This window comes from Diabrotica virgifera, chromosome 9 (assembly GCF_917563875.1).
Source record: "Diabrotica virgifera virgifera chromosome 9, PGI_DIABVI_V3a".
NCBI classification, from domain to species: Eukaryota; Metazoa; Arthropoda; class Insecta; order Coleoptera; family Chrysomelidae; genus Diabrotica; species Diabrotica virgifera.
In genome coordinates this window covers 159,504,441-159,522,539 of record NC_065451.1, presented here as the reverse complement: position 1 = coordinate 159,522,539, position 18,099 = coordinate 159,504,441, and the positions used below count along the sequence as shown (strand labels likewise).

The window sequence follows — 18,099 nt, the reverse complement described above, 5'->3', positions numbered from 1 at the left end:
TCTATGCTGTTGAATGGTTTAAATTCATGAAAATTTGTACTCCAGTTTTCTAGGTAGATTACACATTTTGTGTAAAAATGTTTCACTTGTGCAGTGGAGTTTTGTGTACGACCACCGCACCATAAGCCTAATGTCTCACACACTTAAAATGTTTTTAAAGATCATTCATAAACGCATTTACCAAACACTTGATATGAATATTGAAGAAACCCACTTTGGATTTACACTACTAATCCAGAGATGCTTGGATGTGAACCAGGATATGTACGTCTGTTTCATAGATTACAGCAAGGCTTTCGATAAAGTCCGCCACAAAGAGCTAATGGACGTCCTCAAAGCAAAACAATTACAATACAATGACCTTTGAATTATAACAAATCTATATTATAAACAGCAGGCACACATACGCATTAACGAACACACATCAGAAGAGTTCAAAATTAAAAGAGGAGTGCGACAGGGGTGTGTATTGTCACTACTACTATTAAATGCATACTCTGAAGAAATTATGAAAAAAGTTCTTGAGGGAGAAACAGCAGGAATAAAGGTACCTAAATGGAACGCCAATTAACAACATTAGATATGCGGACTACACTATCATAATAGCGGACAACCTCCAAGACCTCCAAAAGCTAATGAACAAGATAGTTGAGTATGGTGAACAATATGGATTATCAGTAAACATCAAGAAAACTAAATTTATGAGGATATCAAAAACCCAAAATAATGATAAAAGCCTGACTGTAGAACAAGTGAAAACTACAACTATTTTGGCACAATAATTAATCACACAAACGATTACTCCAAAGAAATTAAAATTCGAATAGAGAAGGCAAGAACCAGCTTCAATAAAATGAGAAATGTAGTTTGTGCAAGAGAACTGAAATAATTAAGACTTGAGAGTTAGGCTGGCAAGGTGTTATATTTTCTCGACTCTGCTTTACGGGATAGAAGCATGGTCAATTAACGCGTCGACTACTAAAAAGTTGGAAGCATTTGAACTGTGGGTGAAGGTACCTGAAGATAGCATGGACCGAGCCTGTAACAAACAACGAAGTCATGAGAAGAGTCAACAAAAGAATGGAAATATTGAATGGATCAAGACACAAAAGCTGCAATACCTGGAACAGTATACAAAGAAATTTGTTTAAAAGTAGTAAAAGATAAAAATATTCATTTTTTAGAAAAAATAAGTACATTCGCGTGTCCTTAGAAAGGTTTTAAAGTACATTAGGACAATATTTAAAAATAAGTACTGTCCTACTTAAATAAGTACATATGGTCACCGTAATTATGCACATTCCATGTAAATCAATAATTACACACATATGTATTTTATTTTTAACAAATTGTGTTAAATTATCAACTTGTAAAAAAAATCGTTGGTCAAAAACAATAAAATTTGACCGGAACATTTTAGCATGGGTGTTTTTCTTTATTGAGTTAGGTGTTTCATTAAAAAACGGTGTGTCAGCCGGCCAAAAACCGGGTCTTTTAGGCAAAACACGATGAAATATGAAACAAGATGGAAAAACCCTACAACTAAATATTATCAAATATTTATCTCCATGGCTTACATCCATCATGGCCTAAAATACCTAGCTCCTGGCTTTCACCCAGGCGAGCCGGGTTCCATTACCCACGTTGGAAGTTTTTTTTTATTTTTAAAATTGAGATTTTGATTTTAAAAATAATTATTTTTATAATACAACGTTTTTAATATTTATACGACACAATATAAAAAAGTCTGTATGTCCTTTATAGAATCGTAAACTATGCATTTGATCATAATATATGATGACCTCCGGCAAAGTTGTTGTACATGAACCCGGGAAGGTTTCTGAGTTAATACGATTAACATAAGTAATCATTATTTACGCAGACAGCACAAACAACTACTGCTTATTAGAGAAAAGGGTTGTTTAGGGTTGTATGTATCTTTTGGTTCTACATCATATAAAATTAAGAAAAAACAGTTTGTCCAAATAAATAAAAAAGGATCTAGTGGGGGGGGGGGCAACCCCCTATTCACTTAGATTGGTCGTACCAGCAACCTTCAGTCATGTACAACAACTTTGCTTAACCCGGCATTGGTCGCTATATGATATTTTCCCTCATGGTTTCAGAATATTGCACACAATTTTTTCCTTGGTAAATTACACATGCTGTAGTTTCTTCTAGTCTCCGAATTATCCTTCCTCTACAATCGAATAGACTCATCTGCTCAGATGGTGGTTCAGTTGACTTAGTATGGCCCAATTGTTAAGTCAGTGCGCTTAACGTGAGATATTCTCTCACTGCTCGACCACCGTGTATAATATTATTCAGCATTATTTTATAGCATTATTTTATTTTGTATTAATTTGCAATAATAACAGATAAATGGTAATCTAAGAATGTTGTCTAAAAAGGAACCAAACACGCACGTGGAAAACAAGTGGCAAGACTTAAAAGAAGCCCTAATAAAACCCGCTCAGAATATCCTTAGCAGAGGAAATACGACAAAAAGACAAGAATGGATGACAGAGAAAATTTTAAGTCTCATGGAGGAACGAAGACAGTTTAAGGGAAAATGCAAACAAAAATAAAACGAGATACACAAACAAATTAGAGATGAAATAAGGTCAGCGAAAGAAAACTTTTACAAATGAAAATGTGAAGAAATTGAAGAACTGCAATTAAAACATGACACGTTTAACCTACATAAAAAGGTAAAAGAATTGGCAGGTATACAAAAAAGGAAGTATCTCAATGTGCTATACAACGCAAATGGCCCAAATAATAACTGACCTACAAGAAAAGCTTACGACCTGGAAGAATTATATAGAAGAACTCTTTGCCGATGAAAGAGAGGATCATGATATTGGTAACATACAAGGTGAGGAAGGACCAAAAATCTCTAAAGAAGAAATACTATATGCTATAAAAACAATGAAAAATGGCACATCACCGGGTCCAGATGGACTTCCATCGGAACTTCTTAAGCTTGTGGAAGATGAAACAGTAAATGTTTTGATTGACCTCTTTAACTGCATTTATAAAACAGGAGAAATACCTAAGGAATGGCTTCGGTCAACGTTTGTAACTATTCCAAAGAAAACAACCGCAAAACTGTGCACCGACCATCGCACAATAAGCTTAATGGGATACACTCTAAAAGTATTTCTTAAAGTGATACATACAAGAATTCACAAACAACTAGACGCTGACATCAGTGATACTCAATTCGAGTTTCGAAACGGGCTTGGAACAAGGGAAGCACTATTTGCACTTAATCTTCTTCTTCAGGTGCCATCTCCGCTACGGAGGTTGGCAATCATCATAGCTATTTTAATTTTTGAGGCAGTAGCTCTAAATAGTTGTTTTGAGCTGCATCCAAACCATTCTCTGAGGTTCTTCAGCCATGAAATTCGTCTTCTGCCGATGCTTCTTCTGCCATCTATCTTTCCCTGCATTATGAGTCGCAGGATGCCATACTTCTCGCCCCGCATCACATGTCCGAGATACTGTAGTTTTCTTTCTTTAATTGTAAGTTCAACTTCCTTCTCTTTACCTATTCTTCTCAGTACTTCATTGTTCGTAACTCTATCTACCCAGGAAACCCTCATAATTCTTCTATAGGTCCACATTTCAAAGGCGTTAAGTCGTCTCATTGTCTCTACATTTAACGTCCATGATTCCAGTCCATAGTATAGTACACTATATACGTAACATTTTGTTAGGCGTACTTTAAGAGCTAATGTTAAATCTTTGCTACATAGGACCTTTTTCATTTTCATTGCACTTAATATCATGTGCCAAAGATGCCTAGTTGTTAACCAGGATATATATATGTGCTTTATTGACTACAACAAGGCGTTCGATAAAGTTCGCCACGAACAACTGATGAGACTGTTGGTAGAGAAAAACTTGGATAAAAGGGACCTCAGAATTATCTTCAATATTTACTATAACCAGAAGGCGAATATTAGAGTAGAACGGGAAACAACCGAGGAACTCGAGATCAAAAAAGGGGTAAGGCAGGGATGCATACTTTCACCAACCTTGTTTAACTTATATTCAGAAGATATTATAAACAGAGCCCTTGCTGACCAAGATATAGGAGTTAAAATAAATGGCACTTTAATAAACAATTTGAGATACGCTGATGACACAGTATTAATAGCAGAAACCCCGGAAGATCTCCAAACACTGATAAACAGAATAGTAGAGTGCAGCGAAAAGTTCGGTTTATCACTTAACATCAAAAAAACAAAAATAATGATGGTGTCGAAATCTCCACAAAATTTTTCTGAAATAACCGCACATGATCAAAGAATTGAGCGTGTTAGAAAATATAATTACCTGGGAACTGTTATTAATGAAAACAACGACAACTCTGAAGAAATCAAGATCAGAATAGAAAAAGCTAGAGCTACTTTTACCAAAATGAAAACAGTTTTATGCGGAAGAGAGCTAAGTTTAAATTTAAAAATTCGCCTCGTGAGATGTTACGTGCTGTCAGTTCTTTTCTATGGAATGGAAGCTTGGACACTGAAAAAGATCGATACAAGTAAAATAGAAGCATTCGAGATGTGGATGTACCGCAGGATACTGAGAATATCGTGGACAGAGAGAGTGACAAACATGGAAGTGTTGCGAAGGATGCAGAAAGAAAAAGAACTTGCGCTTACTATTAAAAAGCGCAAACTGCAATACTTGGGACATATAATGAGGGGATAAAAGTACCAGCTACTACAATTGATTATTCAGGGAAAAATAATGGTAAAAGATCCATTGGCAGAAGAAAACATTCATGGTTGAAGAATTTAAGAGATTGGTACCAGTGCAGCAGCTGCCAATTATTTAGATCTACGGTATCAAAAATACGCATAGCCTTGATGATAGCCAAACTTCGGAACGAGGACGGCACCTGAAGAAGAAGAATTTGCAATATGAATCGTGCAAAGAGAATTTTAGAAGTTACCCTGTTGCAGAAAAATAACATAAGGGTATAGGTCTGGATCCCGCGTATGAAAAAAAAGTTGATTAATAGCAAGCTGAAAATTTTTTAATAGCTTAAGGGTGTCTAGTCGGATCAACTTTGATATATGGGAACACTGGAACAGGGGCAGTTTTAATTGTGGAGCAGGTTAAAAATTTGGAACGGTCATACCACGAAAACGGCACATTTATTTTGTCCGACAGAACAGACTTAAACTCTTCGAACAAAGATTAAACTTTCATGCAAAAATCAGACTGCTATTTATCACCAAATGGGCGTTTTAATGAGTGGAACATGTAGAATATGTCAAATGACAGGAATTATGACAGGTGATAAATAGCAGTCTGATTTTTGCATGAGAGTTTAATCTCTGTGCGGAGAGTTTAAGTCTATTCTGTCGGACAAAATAAATGTGCCGTTTTCGTGGTGTGACCGTTCCAAATTTTTAACCTGTTCCACAATTAAAACTGCCCCTGTTCCAGTGTTCCCATATATCAAACTTTATCCGACTAGACACCCTTAAGCTATTAACAAATTTTCAGCTTGCTATTAATCAACTTTTTTTCATACGCGGGATCCAGACCTATACTAAGTAGTACAAATTTGAAATTTATATTGAAATATTAAAATTAATATTATTTCTATATTTTTAGAACGGTGAAAACCAGGAGCTAGGTGTTTTAGGCCATAATGGATGTAAGGCACGGAGAAAAATATTTGACATAATGTAGCACTTAGAAATAAGGGGGAAGATAAAAGCTTGGAAAATTTAGATACTGCTTAAATACAAAAGGGTCGAGAAAACTAGGGGATATTTCTAAAAACTACTTTGCTACGGCGGCTCGTGTTTTGGTTGGAGAGCTAAGGTTGTGAGTTCGTTAAGAAGAAGTTAGGGATTAGGGAATATTTACTACTATCAAAAATTTAAACAAGGGTACTTACAGATATCCTGGGGTGTTAAATATAAATCCTGGCTATATTTTGTTAGGGCGCCTTACCAGGAGTTTTACTTTCTATGATCATCCAACATCTTAAAATTTGACTCTAAAAAGCTTTTAAAGTTTGTGGTTAAAATTTTGCCAATAGGTTAGCGGTAAATAAACAGGACAAAATACACAGTTATGGCATTTATTGAAAAATTATTCCTTGAGATAACAAAACTTTCAGATTACATAAAAAATTACCTGTAAAAAAATACATCTACTTTTCTGAACATAGGTTATGGTGCACCAAAAGATAAACAATAATATTATTGCATTGAGGATTTGATATCTGACTTAATTATGACTTGTATAACTGACTGACTGACCTAATTATGACATATATTATAGCATTTGCATTAAAACAAAAATTTATATTCATTCAGGGAACAATGTTTACATTAAAGAATTACTGACTACTCCTCGTAGTACTTAATTATTGAAAATAACAACAACTATGTCACCTGTCAAATATCATTCCGTAAATCTTTTATTTTTAACTGTTTCAAAAGGTTTCAAAAAGGATTTTAACATTAACTTACAATTATGTCTTTACAATAATATTTTAATGATGGAAGCAAAATTATTCTTTGTTCTGTTCAACAATTTACTTTTTCATTTTTGTATTTTAAGTTCCAAAAAGATTTATTTTTTTATGTTGAAAGAAATTAACGTTATTAGTTTGAGAATTTTATAATTATTAAAAGTCACTATACCTTAAAATTCAAAACTTCACCATTGTGAAACTTGACATGACACTTGACAGCACGTACGTAGTTCATACGTCACTCGAAGGGGAAAATGTCAATGGAAAGTTACTGATTGCACCATATACCATTATACCATGAAAATACCATAAAACAAAAGAAATTTGCTTATTTACCTCGGGAAATAGGTTTTCTAATCCAGGAGACGGGAGGCTTGGGTTTAATTCATCACTACGATATTAGTACTATGCCGGCTTTCATAAATACATACGCAGTATTTTTACAAAGCGTATATTACACTTTTACCATCAAAAAAGGAACTGCTACACCATCAAACTGATGGTACACCTACTTAACAACAACACAGAAGAACTTTGATAGATCCCATTTACTTGGAAATTCTTTTTGCGTCACAAAAAAGCCGGTTACTGACTATCGATGTTTACTGATTCACTACCATTGTAAGAATGCCTGCTTTCTTCTCCGTCTCCTGCCAAAATTCCTTGATCCTGTCACTACGCAATTTCCGGCTTCCGTTCTTCAGAGCCAATTACGAGCTTCGATCTTTGTACCAAATTCAAACAAACCAATCAAATTGATTTTCAACATTTCTTCTAGAAAGTTCATCTACGCATTAGAACTGTACTTTTGTCAAAACTTCTTACAAATTCTGTTTTTGCGTCTCAAATAAACAGGAATCTTGTAACACATTGAAATGTGCGCAATACTTTGTAGATGTATACAGGTGCGGTTTTAGAAAATTCCTTGCAATCTGAATTTAAGTAAAAAACTGAATAAAAAAATTTGGACTTCTTAGAGAGGGATTGTAAAATCTATACAAATCTAAAGATCATATTTTCACTGGTTTTTTAAACGCTACACAGCCTCCTCCGAAAAGAGAAAGCTCGGATAGCTATCCAGTTTTCGATAAACCAAACAAAAATCAACCATGACTCCTTGAGTGAGGCTAAACAATCACATCAAAATTTTTTTAGATGATGGCTAGTGGGGATTAAATTAAACAAACAAACGTTAGGGATTGGGCTAGCGTACCATCGATCGCCAGACTCTTTAAAGTCGAGTAGACTGAAATGTGTAATGACTCTAAAATGAACTGTAGGTGACAAGAGTTTCTGTGCCTTGGGGAAGAAACTAACATTGTGCCCTGTGTGGACCTCGCTGACATCCACAACAGTAACACAAGTGAAATATCAGGGCAGGCACAGCCTTGTCACCTCGTTGCCTAACTGCGAGCGGTTTTCGAGAACTAAAAAAATCATTTGAGCTCTAGGCTCAGCAGATAGGCATCTGCCTAAACTCCACTAAACGCCTAGCGAGTTTCAGGGAATTTTGTTGGCAACGGTTCAGCAAAAATGAGGATTTAGAATCTCCATTCAAAATACCTCAATGAGACAACGTAATCTTAACATTTGTCTCAAGTCGAGATCGGTAACTTTATGTTAAACGTCTCACAGGGAATATACTCACTTCAACAACTAGACTAAAATAAAAGAAGACTAACAAAGGGGGATACAACAACAACAAGGGCCAAATCACAACAAATTCATACAAGGGGGTATACGACAACAACAGGGACCAAAAGACGACATACCAAAATCAAAGAGAATATCAACTTCTTATCAAGACTAAGGGAACTGAAGAACAATACAGGGGGAACAGGGAATAGGGGATCAGGACTAAGGGGATGACATATTATCTTCATCACATACAAAAGGTTTTAAGTCTTTAACATGCCATTTACCAAGATCAGAACCATTTAAATCAGATAGACGATACACCACTGGTGACAACTTTTCACGGACTGTAGCTTCAATGTACCTCGGTGCTAGTTTAGACATAAACTTGTTAGCAGCATTAGACAGGACTTTATTCCTTTTCCATACTCTATCTCCTACTTGGAATTGGACTTCTCTTCTTCGTAAGTTGTAACTTCTAGCGTTACGTTCATATCCTTTTCGAAGATTAGCCCTGACCTTTTCGAAGACTTGACTTAATCCTTTTACTTCTGAAGCATACATATCACGGTTACCAGGAATAATTTCTAGATCTTGCTTCCGTTGATCGTTTTGATCAACACCATAGTAGTTTCCACTCAGGGGAACATGACGGCCATAATTAAGGAAAGCTGGGGTGTATCCAGTTACTTCGTGCTTTGCGGTATTAATAGCTTGTCTGATCTTTGCTAAATTCTTGTCCCAGTCTACGTGGTCTTTTATATACATACGGATTGCTGTTCCAATGGTTTTATTATTTCTCTCCACAAAATTACATTGTGGTGCATACACGGGGCTAAACCATACTTTCTGAACATTATACCTACTACAGAGATTAATTAGAAGAGGGTTGTTCAGATTTGAGGCATTATCACAAATCACATACTGGGGAACACCAAACATCAGGAAGACATTATCTTCCAAAAATTCAGTAATACTCTTAGCCGTAGCCTTCCTCAAAGGATGGACTAAGGTATATTTACTAAACCAATCAGCAACCACTAATAACCATGTATAACCTTTTTTAGAACGAACAAAGGGACCTATCAGATCAATGGCAACTATTTGCCAGGGGAATTGGGCTTCTCTCTGCTTACCCATTTTACCTAAAGGAGCATGATTTGGTGTTTTCTGAGCACCACAAACTTTACATGATCTGACAAACTTAAGCACATCACAACGCATTTTGGGCCAATAGTACCTTTCTTGAATACGGGACAAAGTTTTATAGAATCCAAAGTGAGCACACGTAGGTGGCTCATGACAAGATTGCATTACTTCTAATCTTTGGGGTTTGGGAACTAAAATTTTCCATTCAATATCATTAGTCTAGAAAGAATTGGGGGATGGGGCATACTTGTAAATGAAATCATTTTCCACTTTCCATTGTGGAAAATCACCAGGGGAACGGAGTATCTTTGATCTTAAATCATCGAACCAAGGGTCTATTCTGTCAAGATCTATTTCTAGATAATCAACTTTTTGGGCATCTTTGGGTGTATCATTGGTATGAGCTCGAGATAAAGCATCAGGGACTAAATGGGATGTTCCTTTTCTATGAATCAAATCGAAGGTATGTTGTCTTAGGCGCATAGCCCACCTGGCTAATTTGCCTGTAGGATTGGACAGTTTATTCAACCAGAGAAGTGAATGGTGGTCAGTAATGACCGAAAACTTAACTCCTTCAATATAACCTCGAAATTTCTCGATAGCGAAGATCACTGCGAGACATTCTCGCTCTGTAACTGAATAATTTCTTTCAGCTCGGGAAAGGGACCTACTTGCATAAGCTATAACTTTTTCTTCACCATCAATAGTTTGAGTCAAGACACCACCAAGACCAGTGTCAGATGCATCACATTGCACAACAAAGGGAAGTTCGAAATTGGGTTGGGCTAAGATAGGGGCAGAAATTAGGAGTTCTTTAATTTTCAAAAAAGCTTTTTCAGCTTCACTAGTCCAAACTACTGGTTGTTTTTTCTTTCTATGACCTTTAAGGAGGTCATTAATAGGGGAGGCTAAACTGGAAAAATCTCTAATGAAACGACGATACCAGGAACACATACCTATAAATCTTTTAATTTCAGTAGAATTAGATGGCCTGGGATAATTAACCATAGCTAAGATTTTTTCAGGATCTGCTTTAAGGGAATTGTTACCAACTACATAACCAAGATACTTCAATTCAGATTTAAAAAAATCACACTTATCGATGTTAATGGTCAAGTTTGCTTCTTTCAGTTTATCTCTTATAATTTTCAACAATCGGATATGTTCTTCAAAAGATGGGGTACACACTATGATGTCATCTAAATAACAGAATATATAGGGTTCAAATTCAGGGCCAAAGATAGCATCAACTAATCTTTGTTGAATCTGTGCACTATTACACAAACCAAAGGGAACAGAAGTGAATTGAAAGGAACCTCTACCAGAAACATTAAAGGCTGTCTTTTTCCTAGAGTCAGGATGCAGCGGGATTTGCCAAAAGGCTTTTCTTAAATCAATGGAGCTAATGCATTTAGCTCCTCTAAGCAACGAAAGAATTCTGTCTATTTGGGGAAAAGGATAAGTATCATGAACAGTGACTTCATTCAATGAACGACCATCAAAACAAAACCTATATTCACCTGACTTTTTCTTTACTAATAATACAGGACTTGACCATGGGGATTGGGCTGGTTCGATTACTCCTAATCGTAACATATCGTCTAACTCTTCATGTAGTATTTTATTCATGTATGGGGATAAAGGATATTGTCTTTTCTTAAATGGTTTTGCATCACCAGTGTCAATAACCATTTCAATTTTATTGGTTCTTCCAATGTACTTGGAACTAGAAATTTCCTCAAAAGAAGCGACTGTGGAATCTACTAAATTTTTTTCAGTGGGGGAAAATGAGTCTACAGAATACAAAGTTTCTGTTTTCTCTTCCTTTTGGGAAGAATGCCATGTTCCATCTCTAAAATTCAAGAACACTGAAAATTTATGCATAAAGTTACTTCCCAAAATAAAACTATGGGGAACGGAGGGTACGACAAGAAATTTCACTACTTGGGAAACACCATCAGCCTCAATTGGAAGATCAATAGTACCAACAACTGATTTTTGAGAACCATCTGCTAAGCAGACGTGTTTACAGGGAGTAGAATTATATTTAATTCCTTGGGAATCCAAAAATTTAACTCCAGCGGCACCTACTACGGATGTGGTGCAACCACTGTCTAAGAGGGCGACAAAGTTTTTAGAAAAGATAGAAATACTAACATGAGGACGACTGTCACAACCTTTCTTTTCAAAAAGAGGGTTAAGTATGTTTTGGGGGAATTTGTCGGGCTTAACTCTATATGGAGTGTAACTGCCGACTGGCTGCACACTACCTAGTTTTTTTTGACACATACAGGAGGACGTTCTCACTCCTTTATTACCACAACGAGAACAAGACATTTCTCTGTTTGTACAATTGCGAGAAATGTGGTTGGGCTTACCACAAGTAAAACAAAAAATAATTTTTCTAGGGTTGTCATGTGTTTGGTAGGGTTGTGGAGGGGGTTGCATTGAATGAGGTTGATAAGAAGAAGACTGATTTCCATACGGTCGATAGGGAGGGGATTGCATCAACGGAGGTGGATAAGAAGACTGATTTCTGTGGGGTGGATAAGAAGAAGAAGACTGATGTCTTTCTGGTGGATAAGAAGAAGAAGACTGATGTCTTTCATCAGTATCTACTGGAGGATTGGGTCTCTCATTTCTCTGCGTAGACTTGGATTTCTTAAAGGGACGATCTTGCTTTTCTCGTTTGTCTCCTTTGGGGTTATCAGGCTTGTCTTGTTTATCAAGTACCTGAAGCTTCTCTTGGGGTTTTTCTGAATCCTCTAATGAAATACCAGCAAGACCTTCTGTAGTTTGAAGCAGGGGCAAAACATTTTGCTCCAAACGTTTAACAGTTATGACTAACATTTCGACAGTGGGAAAATCTTGAAGGGCTACGAGTGGAATATAATCCACCAAAATATTTTTTCTTAAAATCTTTACTCGTTGGGCTTCAGACGGGTACTCTTCTAAACGTTTAAAGAGATTCTCCATGATTGCGGAATAAATAGTGATTGACTCAGACTTTTTTTGTTTTCGACCTTTAATTTCATCAAGGAGATTATCATTATAATCTGGGGGTAGGAAAGCAGTTTTGAGAAGGGTTACCAACTCATTCCAACTGTTAACTGTATTTCCAACACTCCTATACCAAATAGCAGCGTTTCCGTCGAATAACTCAAAAGCTGATCTAAACAGGACATCATCAGAAATATTTCTGGATCTAGCAGAATCTCTTACTTTTTCTAAAAATGTGGGAAGGGCTTTACTCTCACCATTAAATTTGATATTTAAATCAGAAACTCTAACAGGAGTTGAAATTTGTATAATAGGGGCTGAAACTGAACTAATAGGGGCAACGGGGACTGCAGTTGTACCACTAGTCGATGGGACGGACACATTGTCAGATGTCTCTTCCTTTTCTAAGACATCTCCAGTCAACATCAATAAATCCATCTTATAGTTGTCAATAACTTCTTTTATAGCTTCTTCTACATTATCAGGGAAATTTTCCAATCTGAAATCCAGATGACTGGACCTTGTTTTGAAACGAGCAAAGTCAGCCTTTGATGACTGTGCACTCATTGCCCGCGCAATACTTTGCAAATCTGCTAATATTGACTGGATTGTAGGCAACTCTTGATCAGGATCGACTACATTTTTAGTCAAATCAATGGAAGATGAGATGGTCTCTTTACTTAACTGACCTCTCAACAACTTACGTTTTTCTTCAACAGTCTTATTTTGGACATTAAAACCTCTTATGAAAAGTTCATAAGATAACTCATCGGTTTTCAGATCATTAACTTGGGTAGACTTCATTTTTAAAACTGGGGTGAAAACAACACACAGGGGAAAGACCAATGGGAATAGTAGAAAGTATGACTTTCGGACAAAAAAACGTTTCTATTTATCAAACGAACACAAACCTCACTTGCACTCTCACGCAGCCAGATCCTAACCTCACTGACTTTGTTGCAACTTCTGCTCTTGGTCTGCAATCACTCAATAAACAAAAGAGGGGTCAATAAACTATTCGTCAAAAAATTCACACTCCACCACTGACACGGACTAACAGGGAATAACACAAGGGTACACAAAACAAACAGGAAACAACAGACTCAAATATTTTCAGACAAAACAGGGATAGACAAACACAAACAATATTGAAACTTGCTTCTCGAATGAGCTTACACGGGATAACACCAACAACGGTTCTTGTTCCGATAACTATTGGGAGTGTTCCTAGACAACTAAGCACACTTCCTTTATCACGAGTATTACACTTGTGATCTATTCTGGTACAAGAAGGGAAAGACAAATAGTAATTGGACTGACTAACTACTTTACTTCACGGATACACTCAAACTACTTCACAGGCAGACTCCAACTAACCTTTGGTATCTTTATGACACTGACAAAGCTAGATTAGTTGAGAAAAAAAATAATGGGACAACTAGACAACATTGGGAGTAAAAGCTCAAACGGAAACTACACAGACTATACACATATACTCAAATGACGAACAAAAAAAATCACAAAAACAAGTTATTCTGTAAAAAATTGTTAATCAATTATGAATAAATGCACAAATACAACTAAAATGTTATACTTTATCAATAGTTTCAATATTGGAATGTTCAACGTTACTTATATAGACTACTTGTCTATACAATCAATACTTTTTTTAAAAAAATTTAAATATTGCTTTCACCATGGGTACTGTATTAACATCTACTATAAGTACATACATAAAAACAATGTTAATACACTACAATGAGTACATATTTACACATCCTATTGAAAATTTTATACCACTTCGTAACGTTAAAAAATGTAGGGGCTCTTGGGCTAAACTATGTTGCGATACTGGTTGTGATAGTAGAATCGGTCTCAAATCTGGGGCAAGGAGAGGAAATTAAGTTGAAAAACAGTTGGGACTAACTAAAAAAATGTAAACTACTTGGGAACAACTTAACGATATGACTGGGGGGTGAAAAGAGACTGGCCTCACGTCTGAGGGTGCTATTTTGTAGCGCACAACTGGACACTGAAAGAGGCAGAAAAATGAATCGGCCCCACGTTCTAGGGCGACATTTTGTAACACTTAGAAATAAGGGGGAAGATAAAAGCTTGGAAAATTTAGATACTGCTTAAATACAAAAGGGTCGAGAAAACTAGGGGATATTTCTAAAAACTACTTTGCTACGGCGGCTCGTGTTTTGGTTGGAGAGCTAAGGTTGTGAGTTCGTTAAGAAGAAGTTAGGGATTAGGGAATATTTACTACTATCAAAAATTTAAACAAGGGTACTTACAGATATCCTGGGGTGTTAAATATAAATCCTGGCTATATTTTGTTAGGGCGCCTTACCAGGAGTTTTACTTTCTATGATCATCCAACATCTTAAAATTTGACTCTAAAAAGCTTTTAAAGTTTGTGGTTAAAATTTTGCCAATAGGTTAGCGGTAAATAAACAGGACAAAATACACAGTTATGGCATTTATTGAAAAATTATCCCTTGAGATAACAAAACTTTCAGATTACATAAAAAATTACCTGTAAAAAAATACATCTACTTTTCTGAATATAGGTTATGGTGCACCAAAAGATAAACAATAATATTATTGCATTGAGGATTTGATATCTGACTTAATTATGACTTGTATAACTGACTGACTGACCTAATTATGACATATATTATAGCATTTGCATTAAAACAAAAATTTATATTCATTCAGGGAACAATGTTTACATTAAAGAATTACTGACTACTCCTCGTAGTACTTAATTATTGAAAATAACAACAACTATGTCACCTGTCAAATATCATTCCGTAAATCTTTTATTTTTAACTATTTCAAAAGGTTTCAAAAAGGATTTTAACATTAACTTACAATTATGTCTTTACAATAATATTTTAATGATGGAAGCAAAATTATTCTTTGTTCTGTTCAACAAACACTTTACTTTTTCATTTTTGTATTTTAAGTTCCAAAAAGATTTATTTTTTTATGTTGAAAGAAATTAACGTTATTAGTTTGAGAATTTTATAATTATTAAAAGTCACTATACCTTAAAATTCAAAACTTCACCATTGTGAAACTTGACATGACACTTGACAGCACGTACGTAGTTCATACGTCACTCGAAGGGGAAAATGTCAATGGAAAATTACTGATTGCACCATATACCATTATACCATGAAAATACCATAAAACAAAAGAAATTTGCTTATTTACCTCGGGAAATAGGTTTTCTAATCCAGGAGACGGGAGGCTTGGGTTTAATTCATCACTACGATATTAGTACTATGCCGGCTTTCATAAATACATACGCAGTATTTTTACAAAGCGTATATTACACTTTTACCATCAAAAAAGGAACTGCTACACCATCAAACTGATGGTACACCTACTTAACAACAACACAGAAGAACTTTGATAGATCCCATTTACTTGGAAATACTTTTTGCGTCACAAAAAAGCCGGTTACTGACTATCGATGTTTACTGATTCACTACCATTGTAAGAATGCCTGCTTTCTTCTCCGTCTCCTGCCAAAATTCCTTGATCCTGTCACTACGCAATTTCCGGCTTCCGTTCTTCAGAGCCAATTACGAGCTTCGATCTTTGTACCAAATTCAAACAAACCAATCAAATTGATTTTCAACATTTCTTCTAGAAAGTTCATCTACGCATTAGAACTGTACTTTTGTCAAAACTTCTTACAAATTCTGTTTTTGCGTCTCAAATAAACAGGAATCTTGTAACACATTGAAATGTGCGCAATACTTTGTAGATGTATACAGGTGCGGTTTTAGAAAATTCCTTGCAATCTGAATTTAAGTAAAAAACTGAATAAAAAAATTTGGACTTCTTAGAGAGGGATTGTAAAATCTATACAAATCTAAAGATCATATTTTCACTGGTTTTTTAAACGCTACAATAATATGAATTTAAATTTCTTACATTATAGATCTGCGAATTGTTGAGTTCGACCTTGTTTCCCATTCAAAGTAAATCTTCAAAATTTGTTTTTGTTGAGTTTGCCCTTACTATCTGCATTTTTAAACCCAAATTTCTCCAAACTTTCTTTTGTTGAGTTCGCTCTTACTATCCGCAACGCCTCATATAAGTTGTAGAGTTTTTCCATCTAGTTTCCATATTTTATCTTTTTTTTGCCTAAAAGCCCCGGTTTTGGGCCAGTTGACACATCATTTGTTAATAAGCTTTGGAACACCTAACTAAATAAAAAGAAAACAGCCATGCTAAAATGCTCCGGTCAAATTTGACACTACCTACCGGGCTATAAATCCCCCATTCAATTAAATACAAACGCTGACTTCTTTTCAATTCATCTAGCCCAAAGTGAAAGTATACAACTGGCGTTTACTGTGTTTAAAAAATCATGACAGTGTCTGCATGGGCCCATAACGCACCTTTGATCTTTACCGACTTTCAACGGATCACCACAGACGTATCTGTGCTACCACGGACGACCACTTCTCACGGTGCGTGGTGCGAGCTGGTCTGTGTCCGTCGGCGAAATTACCGATCCTGGGAAGCCGTTGTTACTACGGATCGGCACAGACGCGTCTTTGCTACCATGGACGATACACTTCCCACGGTGCATGGTGCGAGCTGGTCCGTGTCCGTCCGCAATATTGCCGATCGTGGGAAGCCGCTATAAGTGTGTTGGCCTTGTGGCCAAAAAGGTGTTGTTTATCCTACATTCGTTATTCGTGCAGAAGTCTATGATGTTCTCTATTTCCATTTTTAACATTTTCATTATATTTTTGCTTAATACCGGGTTCTACTTGATTGCCTATTCGAGCATTAAATCTCACAGTACTACCTAAATCTTCCCTTTAACTTGATGTACTACTTGTTGCGATTCGTCAGTCTTATAAACTATATGATAATATTTTTTTTCTACGATCGTTTAATAATATGCTCATTATTCACTATTCTGAATGGATAATAATAATACCCATTACTTTACCCGTGAGTAATAATTCATTACTCACGGGCTGAAGTTACTCGCGGGTCATTAGTCACTGGTTGAAGTTAAATAATTGAAGTGCTGCATGCTGCATGGCACTTTTAATAATTATGAGCAAATAAAATTATCTAAACTTGTTTATTTAATAAAATAATCACTGTAACTTATATCAACAATTACCTTCGAAAAATGTTTAAAAGATTGTCAATTGTAACAATGGATTAGTATATTTTTTACGTATAAATTTAAAAATTTGACATTTTAAGATTGACGTTAATAAAAGGTAAACAGAAACAAAAGTACTTATTCCGTAAAAGGGTTTACGGATATTATACGGATTATATCAATGAATTCTGTTTTACTTACTGTTGATTGTACAATAATTTTTTCTTGGGAGAAATACTTATTTTCCTAACTAGTGCGGAAAGTAATTCTTTCACGCACAAGACTGCCGTTGACCCGAACGACGCAATAGCGGAGTTCGGGCAACCAGTCGAGTGCGGGGAAGACACTTTCCGCATGAGATAAGAACAATATTTTTTCTGGGGCCGTACGTTTGGAAAAAAGCCACAAAAAATAGAGTTATATCAATTTTTATTTAGGAGTGAAAATACACAAATTAATTCTTGGACAAGGTTGTCAAAACCAAACTTTCAATATAATGGGTTACCACGACGACGATATTGGTTTCCATGACGACGATTTAAAACCATTGTAATTGTCTGCTGATCTGACTTTTAAATATTATGTCAAAGTAATTTTATTTTATCGAATTATCAGTAGTAATTGCACAAGAGCTCTGAAATTATTGAATTTTTCC

The 18,099-nt window shown here is 35.7% G+C and overlaps 1 protein-coding gene and 1 long non-coding RNA gene across 2 annotated transcripts in view; one reads left to right on the top strand and one right to left on the bottom strand.

The window, feature by feature from the left end:
- LOC126892390 (O-acyltransferase like protein-like) overlaps nucleotides 1–18,099 on the top strand; it is a 112,030-nt gene that overhangs the window by 56,471 nt on the left and 37,460 nt on the right. The window lies entirely within an intron of this gene.
- On the bottom strand, nucleotides 6,097–16,216 carry LOC126892392 (uncharacterized). The gene is made up of 2 exons (XR_007700814.1): nucleotides 15,351–16,216; nucleotides 6,097–6,680 (listed from the first exon to the last, which is right to left on the bottom strand). It is a non-coding gene; the product is annotated as an uncharacterized LOC126892392 (long non-coding RNA).